Here is a 12,548-nt window from a genome sequence, read left to right as displayed (position 1 = left end):
ATAAATAATTAAATAAATAAATAAATAAATAAATAAGCCAATCAATAAATAAACAAATAAATAAGTAAATAAATAAATAAATACAAATAAAAATACATGATACTGTATAGGCTTTTGGACTTATGCCGTGTCAAGAAAATAAGGTGACATTCTTAACGTTTCGCAGAGAACTGTGCTCTGCGTCGTCAGAAGAAATCTCGACTGTCCACGAGAAAGGCTTCTTAAACAATGACGCTTTAAATTTGGACGTTATAATAGAAGTGGAAAATGGTATGTTCATTCGCCACCAGATGGCCCCCAGGACGTGGCAAGCTAACGTTCGAAGCGGAAGCTGACCGAACCATCAAAATCAGTTTAAGCGGTTCATATAACGTGTTTGCGTAACACATGACATTGGCAGGTATATGGAATAGACACAAGGCTGGAATGAAACATCTGGCGACGAGGAACGTGCAGTATCATGTCTTTAAGTACGGGCCGTGAAAGCATTATTGACAACAAAATAAAAAAGTACTTCGGTTGGATCGGCTCAAGGGCTATTGCCCTACCAATCGAGCGCTGCTGAGCTCGAAGGCAACCGATTACGAGGTGCCGTGCGGTCAGCACGGCGAATCCTCTTGGCTCATATTAATAATAAAATAATAACTATCATTATTATTAATATTATTATTAATAATGATTTAAGCCCACTAGGGATCTCTTATGACTAGTTCTTTTTTCAGAAATCCCATAATAATCTGAGTTTCTGAACAAGTTGTTGCCATCTTTTGTGATTATTAAACACGGTTCCTAAGATGATTATTGTTATATTACATTGCCAGTGCCGGTATCCCAGAGTGCATAAAGCCCTAGAAGATAGCAATTACATTACAATATCAAGCAGAGTGTGTGTAGAGGAATGTGATGGGTGATATTGTTAGTACTCCGCAGAGAATTAAAAAACTGCCAGATGCGGTGCGAACGTAAAACTAATTTCCACAAGTGTAAATGTTGGTGCTAAATAAGTGTCAGCCTGTATTGAGATTACCCTCTTGGAGTCCTCGGAGACTGCTAATGAGAACTAGTAAATTAGCTTACCACGGGGTAAAGCAGCCTGTCATGTCTTAAGCCTGAAACAGCTCCGTGCTGTCTCGTCCATCGCTGGGCCACCACAAGCTCCCCGAGAGAACTCAAATAATTTAACTCGAGTCGTAGCAGAACACAACAAGTCTTTCTGCAGCGTTACAATATTGAGAAAAGGAGCACAATTTACTGTGCTACATATCTCAACTGAAGAAAATTTTACGCCAAATACCAGGTGGCTTTTGTTGTGAAGGAAACACGTTCTTTTCAAGGGAAAATTCATTTTGGTTTATTCAAAATATTGGCCATCGGCCTCTACACACTTCGTCCATCTTTCAGTTAACTTATGAATACCATGCTTGTCTTTTGCCGCAAACCGGTAATCGAGCCATTTTCCAACTTACTCAAAATTGCTGAAGTGCTGCTCTGCGAATGCGTGCCCCATTGATGCGAAGAGGTGATAGATGGTGCCAGGTCGGGGCAGTACGGCGGGTGCGGAAGGGTGCTTTTCACTAGTTTTGCTGTGTGAGACGGCGCATTGTCGTGTAACAAAATCTCTGTCATGTCTTCTGGCTAATGCCGGCCGTATTTCTATCAATGCCTGAATTAAATTAATCATTTGTTGGCGATAGCGTTGTGCATTAACGATTTCGCCGGGCTTCAAGAGTCTTCGCATTTTGGTGGTCTACCAGAGCGCGAACTGCCTTTCACATTGAAATTACCACGTTTAAATTGTGTAAAACTTGTCGCACAGTTTCTAATCGATGGAGCGTGGTCACCATATGTTTCTACCAGCAAACGATGACTTTCCACAGCCTTTTCCTTTTGATTAAATGAGAAAAGCAAATCGTGCCGCAAATGTTCTTTTTCAGGCACAAACGCCGACATAATCACAGAACGATACAACACAGACGCTAGTGCTTGGCTGACTCAACTTTGTCTGCTGGTAGGATAATGTCAGACGAACAAGATGACGTGTGTGTCAAATTAATGAGCTGCATAGTGTTCAGTGCTGCCATCTCTTAGTGAAACCGGAAAATACTTACGCATACACCTGGTATCTTCTTAATTAGTTTTGTTGTAAGTCATCATTACGGAGCGAATTTGTAAGGAGTGATAGCTTAGAATTCAATTAATAGAAAACATTTAAAACCGCACAACACTTCTGTTTAAAGAGTTGCATATTTAAAATCCCCACATTTATGCAAATTAAGCTACTGAACTTAACGTGCGAGGTAGAGGATGCCTTCGACTCGTTCATATCCAACCTATTCATGCAAGGAGATGCGCTCCCTAGTCGTGATCATAGACATTTACTCGCTTTCGAGCATGTCGATGTCTTCACAGAGCATGTATTGTTCTAATGAAGCTGAGTCATTTCTTGTTTTCTGTAACTGTTTATCGTTTAGAATATGTGACCATTCAAGAAGTAAGAAGTGGTGTATGGGTGATATATCTGCCTAACCTTGTTTGTTAAAGCAGTGTCCCAGTGGACCAGTTGTTGAACGATTTTTGGAGCCGAGGATGCAGGTGGAATCATTCGCCAACGACGTCTTCGATTCACCATTGCTTGACCTGGTATTGGTACGCCATTACTCTTCCACGATAAAATTCCCTACACCACCTGAACAGTGTATAACATCATCCCCATACATATGTCTGCTCTGCCAACTATGACGGTAAACTGAAACACCGACGCTGATTAATTCTGGACGAATTAATTGCATAATTGTACCTAGTCACGTTTCTTTAACACGTATAATGAATGTACGTCTAATTAATACTAAAAAGACGCAAGCTATTGTTATAGGGCAACAATGGCAGCTAAATGTTCTAAACAAGATCTCATTGCCTTCACTTTAGCTTTGTCGTGTACCTATGACCTTTAATTTATCCGTAAAAGTTTTGCGATTATCATAAGTAACACACCAGACTGGAGTGAGCACATAACAAGCGTCTGTAGGAAAATTCACCCGTCAATTCACCTCCTCAAAACTCGCCAATCACTTCTTACATAGAGCAAGAAATTTAAACTTATCCAGACCCTCATATTTCCCTTACTTAATTATTGTGGTATTGTAATGGTTGATGCAACAAACATTGAAATCCCAGAGAGCAATGGACTCATGTATTAGATTTATATACTGAACTAAATTTTCAACTCATATCTTTCCCTGTTATAAAATACTCTCCTGGTTAAAATTCGATAAACTACGATATCTTCACATTGCAACTCGCGTGCATCGACTATTGGATGAATCAAAGCCCCAGTATCTATCCTCAAAGTTTAATTTCCTCTCCTCTCACGAACATAACACACGATCGACTTCTACACTCTCAATACCTGTGCATCGTTCATCAACATATAACAGCTCCGTTCAAGTGTTAAGTGCAAGGCTATGGCATTTCCTTCTAGGAATTGTACCTCATTAGCCTCTTTTTAGCACTCTTTGCTTGGTTGCCTACTAAATATATAACCAGCTTGTGGGAATGTCCCTATGAATGTGGGTAGGGTTTTTTATTATTTCATTATCATGTTTTCTGAAGTTTATATCGGTTATTATGTGGTTAAGTGTAAGGCCAACTTGGTCATAAATAAATGCATGAAATAAATAAATAAATAAATAAATAAATAAATAAATAAATAAATAAATAAATAAATAAATAAATAAATAAATAAGTAAATAACTAAGTAAGTAAACGAATAAATAAATAAATGTACAAACAGCACAGTAACATTTTTGAATGATACCAGACTTCTTCCTCACATGCGTTCCCATGCCCTGATGTATGAGCAATGTTCTCTCAGCTTCATTTGGACAACCCTTAGAAACGGCTAATTTACTATTATTATTATTATTATTATTATTATTATTATTATTATTATTATTATTATTATTACCGAAAATGCGCTCAGTGTGCAAAATACAAAATTGTATCACGTTATTCTAGTCCTAGTTTCGTTATTGATATTTGACTTTTACTGCAGATATCCTTCAAGGTGTTCATTGCACAATCATTCGGATGATGAAATATCTTGTATTGGCAGAACTTGTAAAGAAAACCATGTGTTGCAAATCGCGTAATTTGCTTGTTTCCAATCATCCGTCATTAAGGCGTCTGTTGAATAGTAGTCGTTCCAGTCTTTTTTTTCACAAGAATTTGCAATGTGTTGTCGCAGGCCTTAGTGTTTGGCAGGTGTATCTGCATTGTGATGTCTTCTATGAAGAAATTTTTCTTTATTAAGACATAGGTGAGTCCTGATGGTGCTGACTTCCCGATATCCAGGATCCCTTTCATATAACGAGCTTTTACTTTCTGTAGTGTTATCAGGTCATTAATTTTAAGTTTATCCCATATTATATGGACCCTGTAAGGTGCTATACATGTTTAAAATAATATCACTGCTGATTTTGTTGAAAATTTCTGCTGTTGTAATTTGCTTTTATTGATGTTACTCGTTCTTTGATATGATTATTTAAAGGTGCCAATGTTGTTTGAAGAGTAACTCCGAGATAATTGAATTTCGGTACTACTTCTTGAAGTTCAGGACCAATGTATCTTTTGGAGAGAGTTTACAACCTCGTTTGAAATACATTTGTTTACATTTGGAATGATTTATTAAGTCATTTTTAAGGACCATAATGTATGTTTATTATCTTCTGGAGCTCTTCTCTGTCTTCTGAACCTCCTACCATATCATCTGCATCGAGTAGAAGTACTGCTGAAGAGTCATTAATGATATGTGTAATGTCTGCTGTCAAGGCATTGAGCAGTAATGGGCTAATCGGATTTCCTTGTAGAACACCATTAGTTTGAATTAAATTCTTGGGTAAGGTGATATCATGAAATATTTGAATGAAATTGTATTTTAAGATGTCTGGGAGTATTTTCGTTATTTGTCGTGCTTCACCAATAAACAGACTGAGCTTTCGGATGAGTGTTTCCCTATTGTATGAAATCGAAGGTTTTTCTGTAATCTATGAAGATTACAAAATATTTTCTCCCTAGGTGTCTTATTGTATCTTGAACATGTTCTAGTAAGCAGTTGACAGCATGGAGATTATCTTTTTGAAACCAAATTTTCTTTCATTTATTAGGATAAATACTGCATTAGTAAGCCTGCTGTTTAAAATTTTCATGAATATTCTGAAAGACGTGTTTTCGGTGGCTAAACCTCTGTATGAGTCTGGGTTACATGTTTCACCTTTCCCTTTGAGAATAACTTCTATTTTGGATGTTCTCCATTGTTCAGGCATTTTTCTGTACTCAAACGTGTATTGAATAATTATATCAAAGAGTCTTCCATCAGATTGTAAGATTCCTTGATATGCCGTATGATCGTGAAGCCTTATTGCTGTCTCATTATCTGGGTGATATTTTCTGTTGTTTCTGCTACATAATATTCATATGCTGTGTTCCTATGTCTGATGTTTTGGTGTCAAAATGATTTTCTCATGTGTCCATGGAGATTCCTTTTATTGTAAGTGGTCTTGGTTTTCTGAGTGTTGTGAAAGGATCTTTTGAGCAAGTTATGTTTGTCTTCTACCATCTAGATCCATGCGGTCTGATTTTTCTGTTTAATTTAAATTCTGTATAAGTTTCTTTGTTGGGTGTATAATCATAAATTATGTTTTTGTATTGTGGTTTTGGCTTGATGTAGTGTTGACAGGGTCTTCTTCCGTTCATCATAGCATTCTTTGTCAAACCATGGTTACCATTTACTATACTTTATTTGTGTTTGACATGATTTCAAAGTCGTTGTGCATAGTTCTACTTCTTCTATTATCTGATGTTGCTGTATTAGATGTGTTGCTTGTGCTATTTTTCCCAAATGTTCCTTTAATTTTCCAAATTTAATTTCCTAGATATTCTGGTCGCCACAAGGTTGACTAAACATAATGGCTGACTAAAACACAAAGTAGTTATATGTGTTCTTATTGGTGTTATTGCTGATATCAAAAGTGCTTTCTGTTTAAATAATTTTATGCCTTCTCCTCTGAATAATACAAGGTCTATTGCGCTAGTGCCATTCGATTCTATGTATGTTAACCTGTCAGGCTCGTTAATAGTATATTCTTTTTCTTCTTGGATTAAATCTGTTTCATGTCATGGTTTATCAATTCGTGTATTGAGATCGCGTACAAAAGTTACTCTTTTATCAATCATCCCTCGTGTTAAAGCTTCTGTTATTCGTTCAATGATATCTTCTACAGTCATTTGAGATTGAGCATATATGGCTACGAATGTACTGTAATATAATTTGTTTTAACTATAATTGTGTTTTCATCTCTTATTATTTCCTTTATTAATCCTACGAAAGGTTTCCTGCTGTTCTACCTATCGTTTTATGAGCAAAAGAGTGGATTCCATAGAATCCTTTCATAGTATAATCTTCTGTTATAAATGTTTCTGTTAATATGATGCTTCATATATTGTTAAATTTTCTGTTGACATGAATGGTACCGCGTTTCCTAAACCTTCGATGCTCCATAATAAAACATTTCCGTGCTTGTTATAACACTGCATCAATGCTGTATCGAATCCTTCGAAAAGAAAATCTCCGTACCCCTATTCCTTTTGGCCAGAAATCTGGTCATTCTGTGACGGTGAGAAATCTGAACAGACCTCGTAGTTTGAAGGTATTTTTTTCTGCCTGGGTAAGTAGTTCTTCGCAATCTACACTATCTTTGACACTATTTTTTCCAAGGCAATCTTATATTTTCTGTAGTTCTGTCGTTTTCCTTCAGGTTACCTAAATATAGCCACGACTTCTTTTCCCCAGATTTAAGACCATTGTTTTCTAGTAGTCCTGTATGGCTTTAAGGCGACACTACGGAGATAAAAAATATTTTTACCTAATGCATGGATTTTGACGAAATTTTGTGGGAATGTCACCTACATAACAGTAGAGATATCACAAACATTACTTTCATATACGATTAATAGTTTTTCAAAAAAAAATTAAAATTTTAATTGCTTTTTTCATGAAATTTAATTAACATATTAATGTAAATTTGTCATTACGTAGATAATACTTCTTTTGAAAGCACTACGTATCGTTTTATCTGTGCATAATTTATATAAGGAGATATATCGTACTAAAGTTTGTGTAATTTTTACGTTGTAAAATTTTGGACTTCATAATCCGTACTACTTGAAAAAAATCTGCAATAAAAATTCCATTCGCAGGTTCCTTAATAGAGCTGTGATACATGTACCATACAAATTTTGTTACATTTGGCAGAATATAATGGGAGAAAAATGAGATTTAGATGTAAAATTACAATTGGCAAAGAAATTATTATTAGAGTGATAAATTGTTTGAATTCAGCGGAATAACTTCGTGACAAGAAAAAAGAAACTCAAAACTTTCAATTTCAGTCATTAAAAATGTTCACCAAAATTACCAGAATATCGATTTTCATCTCCGGAGTTTTGCCTCAAGTGGCGGAGCGTCTGGTGATATGTTTGGCTCGCCCAATGACTATGAGTGACTTGCACGTCTGAAAGTGATGATACTGATATTAAGGTGTGGAGATCGTGCAATCCGCTGCCGGCACGCGGCTCTGCTCTGCTCAAGGCTTAACGGACGAACGTCATATGCTCTCATTTCATATGAACACTACGGAAATGTTTGGAATTTAATCCAAGCGTTTGACACGCAACATGCTGATTATCATCATTATTCTTTCCTTCAAAATCCTATTACTTATCCTCAATCCATAATTGTAACACTACATTCCTTCTTTAATGCAGCCAAGCACTCTTCAGTGTGTAATAGTTTCTTCGTTGTTGCTGGACCATGACTGAATTCATGATAGGTTATATGATTATGGTATTGCCATTCTACTGCACATCTAAAGACCACTGCTGTTTCTTATAATTAATCATTATATACTCGAGTCTAAAACATACACATTTACAGTTAATGCTCAACTCAGTTTGGAGCACACGAAATATAACACGTGAATACGTGTTATACATGCCCGATATTTTGCAATGTCCAATGCACCGTGAGTAGCTTATAGGAGATAATCCTCAGTGCAGGATGTTGGGCAAATAAGGAACTGAAGCTTTTGCTCTTGCCCACATTCACATCTTGTATCACTTGTGGTGAACCCTCAATTCTTCAAGTTATCCGTGGATCTTCCCACTCCTGATCGTAGCCTGTTCAGGGACTTCCACGCCAGTCAGCTTTCATTATGTCCGCGGAGGTGGGGGGGTCCTCTTCTTCTTCAGCTCCATCCTTGCCTTCTCTGGCGAGGCAGTAAGCACCTCAGATGTCCTCAGGATCTTTATGTCCGTGCAGCGGTGGGCGCTCCTCTATGCCTCTCCCTGTTGGCAGGTACCTTTGTACGTACACAGTGTGGCGTTATTCCAGACAGGTAATTGAGCTTAACTGTCGTAGTAGCCTTTAAGCAACCTGTAATCGACCTGCAAGAATAAGAGAAATTGTGGAATGAGGACAAGAAATGAGATTCTGAAGAAATGCATAACGAAGTAAGGAGATAAATGAGGGTCGATTAACAGAAATGAAAAGAGGGGATGCGATTCACTGTTCTAGTGTAAATGTATAAAATATTTAGCTTTTAACTTATGTACATAGATCACTGTTTATTACCGTACGTGTTTTTCCGTTCCTTTCTTCTTATTTTTTTACATTTATCCTCCGGAATTCTATTGTTTTCTTTTATTTATTGAGCACTTTTTTCTTTCTTTCTTCATTATATTTCCCAAATCTGTTATTTAGATTAGTTACATTTGATTTTATAATAGAATAATATGTACGTTTTCTTTTATACGTGTATTATCCTGTAATTTACGTAATTAAATGCAAGAGAAGGCCGCAAGCACTAACTTCGTCAAAAATAAATAAATCTATATACTTATATAAAATAACATGTCCTGACTGACAGGCTCATGATCGGAGAACCAAAACAACTGGACATAATGAAATGAAATTTTGAGAATGCATTTTTATTACAATGTGGATGCTCACTAAGGGAGGATTTTTTGATATTCCGTCGTTAAGGGGGTGAAAAGGGTGGTGAATTTTTAAAGTAACTGTATCTATATGTCAAAAACGTAACAGTTTAAAGACGTGAAAATCGGTATTTAGAATTTCCTTTAAAAATAAGGAAATACTTATTTTTTGTTTTCGGAAAATCCTCTTAAGGGGGATGAAAAAAGTGATAAAATTTTTGAATACCTTGTTATGAGGATGCTTATATCTCAAAAACTAAATATGTTTCAGTCATGAAAATTGGTATTTGGAATCTCCTTTAAAAATAAAGAAACGTGTATTTGTTTTGTTTTCGGAAAATCTCGTTAAGGGGAGGTGAACAGGAGTGACGATGTGGTTAAATTTTTAAATTGAGTATATCTACAGTATATCCCAGAAACGTAATATGTCACAGACGTGAAAATTGGTATTTTTAATATATCTTTCAAAAATTAAGAAACTCGTATTTTTTGGTTTTCAGAAAAAATCACTTAAGTGGGGGTGGGAAATGGACTGAAAAGGGGGTTGAATTATTTTTATTAGAATGCCGGTGTCTCCAATATTGAAGATGTTACAGACATGGCCATTTGTAATCGAAACCGACTTTCAACCTATTAGGTCGTGTTACGTACATTTAGTACGTGTTGAAGAGATGTTAAGTACAGAACAAAAATGGCCAACCTGACACCAGTGGGATCCGAACCCACAACCTCCCGATTTCTCGTCGGTTGCTCTACCAATTGAGCTATGGTGGCCTAGGCCATCTTTGTTCTGTTGGAAAGGATCTAAGCTACAGTTCTGGTACTACTACCATCACACTGTAGAGTGCGTTTAAGTTGCCCGTTGAGGGCCAAGTCAATGAATTTTGAATTTTCACGACCACATTGTAATCGAAACCTACTTTCAACCTATTAGGTCGTGTTATGTACATTTAGTACGTGTTGAAGAGCGAAATCGGGAGGTTGTGGGTTCGGATCCCACTGGTGTCAGGTTGGCCATTTTTGTTCTGTACTTAACATCTCTTCAACACTTACTAAATGTACATAACACGACCTGATAGGTTTAAAGTAGGTTGCAATTACAACGCGGTCGTGAAAATTCAAAATTCAATGACCATTTGTATTTGGAATATTCTTTAAAAAAACACATAATTTTTGTTTTCGGATAATCCACTTACGGTGGGTGAAAAGAATTGAAGAAAGTGTTGAATTCCTTTTATGAGGATACTTATATATCATATACTGAAAATGTTACAGAAGTGAAAATTGGCATTTGGTATCTCCTGTAAAATTAATGGAACACGCATAATTTGTTTTCTGAAAATCTACTTAAGGGGAAGTGTAAAAAGGGGGTGAAATTTAAAATGAGCATATTTAGAGTATATCTCCAAAACGTAACTAATTACAGACGTAAAAATTGATATTTTTATCTCTTTCAAAAATAATTCAACACGTACTTTTTTGTTTTACTGAAAAATGACTCTAAAATTGACTGAACAAGGGGTTGAATTCTTTTGATGAGGATTCTTATATCTCAAAAATGAAGGATGTTACGGGCGAGATAATTGGTATTTGGATTTTCTTTACAAGTAAAGACACATGTATTTCAGGGGCGGGAGAGGGAATCAACTTAACGTGCTGTAAAATGAGTGGCTATTTTGATGAGGATGCAAATTAGAAGCAGACTTAAAACAATACACCCCCAAAGGGTTTTACTGGGGGTGAGTAATGATGACAGAAATACGCATTTATATGGAACCGTTTGAATTACGAAGTTAAATAATAGGACGATTGAAACCAATTAAAACCCCAGAGAGTTAAATGGGTGTTAAGATCCGAAAACGGTTCAGCGTACGAAGACAAAATTCCAAATAGGGGTATATATTTTAAATCCTAGGTGTGAAATAGGAAAAACTTTAGAATATTCCACCCCTAAAGTGTTAAATGAGGTTATCTGCGTAAATGAAAGTCATCCATCCAAAACCGTTTGACAAAGTTGTAATTTCATGAGAAGCGTATTCTTTTATGTCCTAGGTGGAAAACATCTCATAATTCAAAATAGGCTACAGTATGTCTCCCCTTGGGTGTTTAGATGGTGGTTGACACTCAGAAACGCAATATCCATCCCTCCGAAACCGTTTCAGGCACGAGATTGTTTCTTTTAATGAAGGGTGGTCTCCTATATCCTAGATGTTAGTAAATATTTAAAAACAATCACCCCTTAAAAGAAAAGGGTTCATTCCTCCATTACTATTCGATGCACAGGATCAAAATTTTACAGGCTGGTTGCTTTTACATCCTAGATGTTAAAAAGATAGGGTTTAAACATTTAAATTCTTCCGTATGGGGTTCAAATTGGTGTTAGATCAGAAAATAATAATAATCATTTGGCGTACGAACTGACGGCGTATTTTACATAGCTCAGCTGACAGTGGACTCTCCAAAATATAAAATTTAGAATAATAACTTTCAGTTTAAAACCGTAGCTAGTAAATAAATAATTAATTAATTAATTAATTAATTAATTAATTAAATAAATAAAGAAATAAATAAATAAATAAATAAATAAATAAATAAAATGTTCGTTAACTTTACTGTTGATGGGCAATATTTGTTATTTATCTCAATTGTTATTTTTTAATACTTATCGACGTATTGTTAGTGTGAAATGGCCCGCATGGGTTGTATATAATAATTAATAAATAAATATATGTCTGCCCAACCCTTGTCTCGTTTCTCTGAGGGATTGGGTGTGAGGTGAGATTAATCTGACGTGACGGGTTTTTATGACTGGATGCCCTTCCTGAGGTCAACATCATCATACCGTAGGAGTTAATGAAATGAAATGAATGACGTGATATGTGAAGGAAGAGGGACATAGCCTACTCCTGCCGAACAAGACCAAGAGGTGTGCTCAAGGGTTAACCTTCCCATCCGACGGAGGAATCACCATCAACAGCTTGATATTCCGTCACTCCATAAGAGCACTGCATACAGGTTCGGAATTTTATCCAGTCCTCTGGCACGCAATCTAGTAATAAGAAATTGTATACCACCACCTCCCCTAGCCAACATTCTAATGGTGAATCATTTTGGACCAACGGGACTCAAACCCGCTAACCACGGTGCCAGACCGTTTAGACTTCAACACCTTAACGATGGCCACCAGAGGGCTAATATTTCATTAATAAGTATAAGAATTTGCGTCTCTAGTTTGTGTTCATATGAGGTTAGTCGAGAACACGTGCAAGTTAGAGCAGGAAGTTGTTCATCAGATCTCTCGCTGGAGTTGATTCTAAATAGGTAATGAGTTGTATAAACATGACTGGAGCGAAGATTTCCGGAGATACTGATCACAACTTTGACAAAACTTGCAAGATAAGATGAGGGCAGAGCAACTCGTCAAGCAGGAGATGGAGAGAGCACGCAATAGGAATCCCAAACTAGGTTAGCCTGACATACCGCCAACTCGGAGATGGGAC

At 36.4% G+C, this 12,548-nt stretch overlaps 1 non-coding gene across 1 annotated transcript; it reads right to left on the bottom strand.

The window, feature by feature from the left end:
* Positions 1 to 9,749: 9,749 nt before the first annotated feature.
* Positions 9,750 to 9,823, bottom strand: TRNAS-AGA (transfer RNA serine (anticodon AGA)). The gene has a single exon. It is a non-coding gene; the product is annotated as a tRNA-Ser (tRNA).
* Positions 9,824 to 12,548: the final 2,725 nt, after the last annotated feature.

This window comes from Anabrus simplex, chromosome 7, assembly GCF_040414725.1.
Source record: "Anabrus simplex isolate iqAnaSimp1 chromosome 7, ASM4041472v1, whole genome shotgun sequence".
In the NCBI taxonomy this organism is placed as follows: Eukaryota; Metazoa; Arthropoda; class Insecta; order Orthoptera; family Tettigoniidae; genus Anabrus; species Anabrus simplex.
The sequence above is the reverse complement of the archived record's forward strand: the minus strand, read 5'-3'. Positions and strand labels throughout refer to the sequence as shown.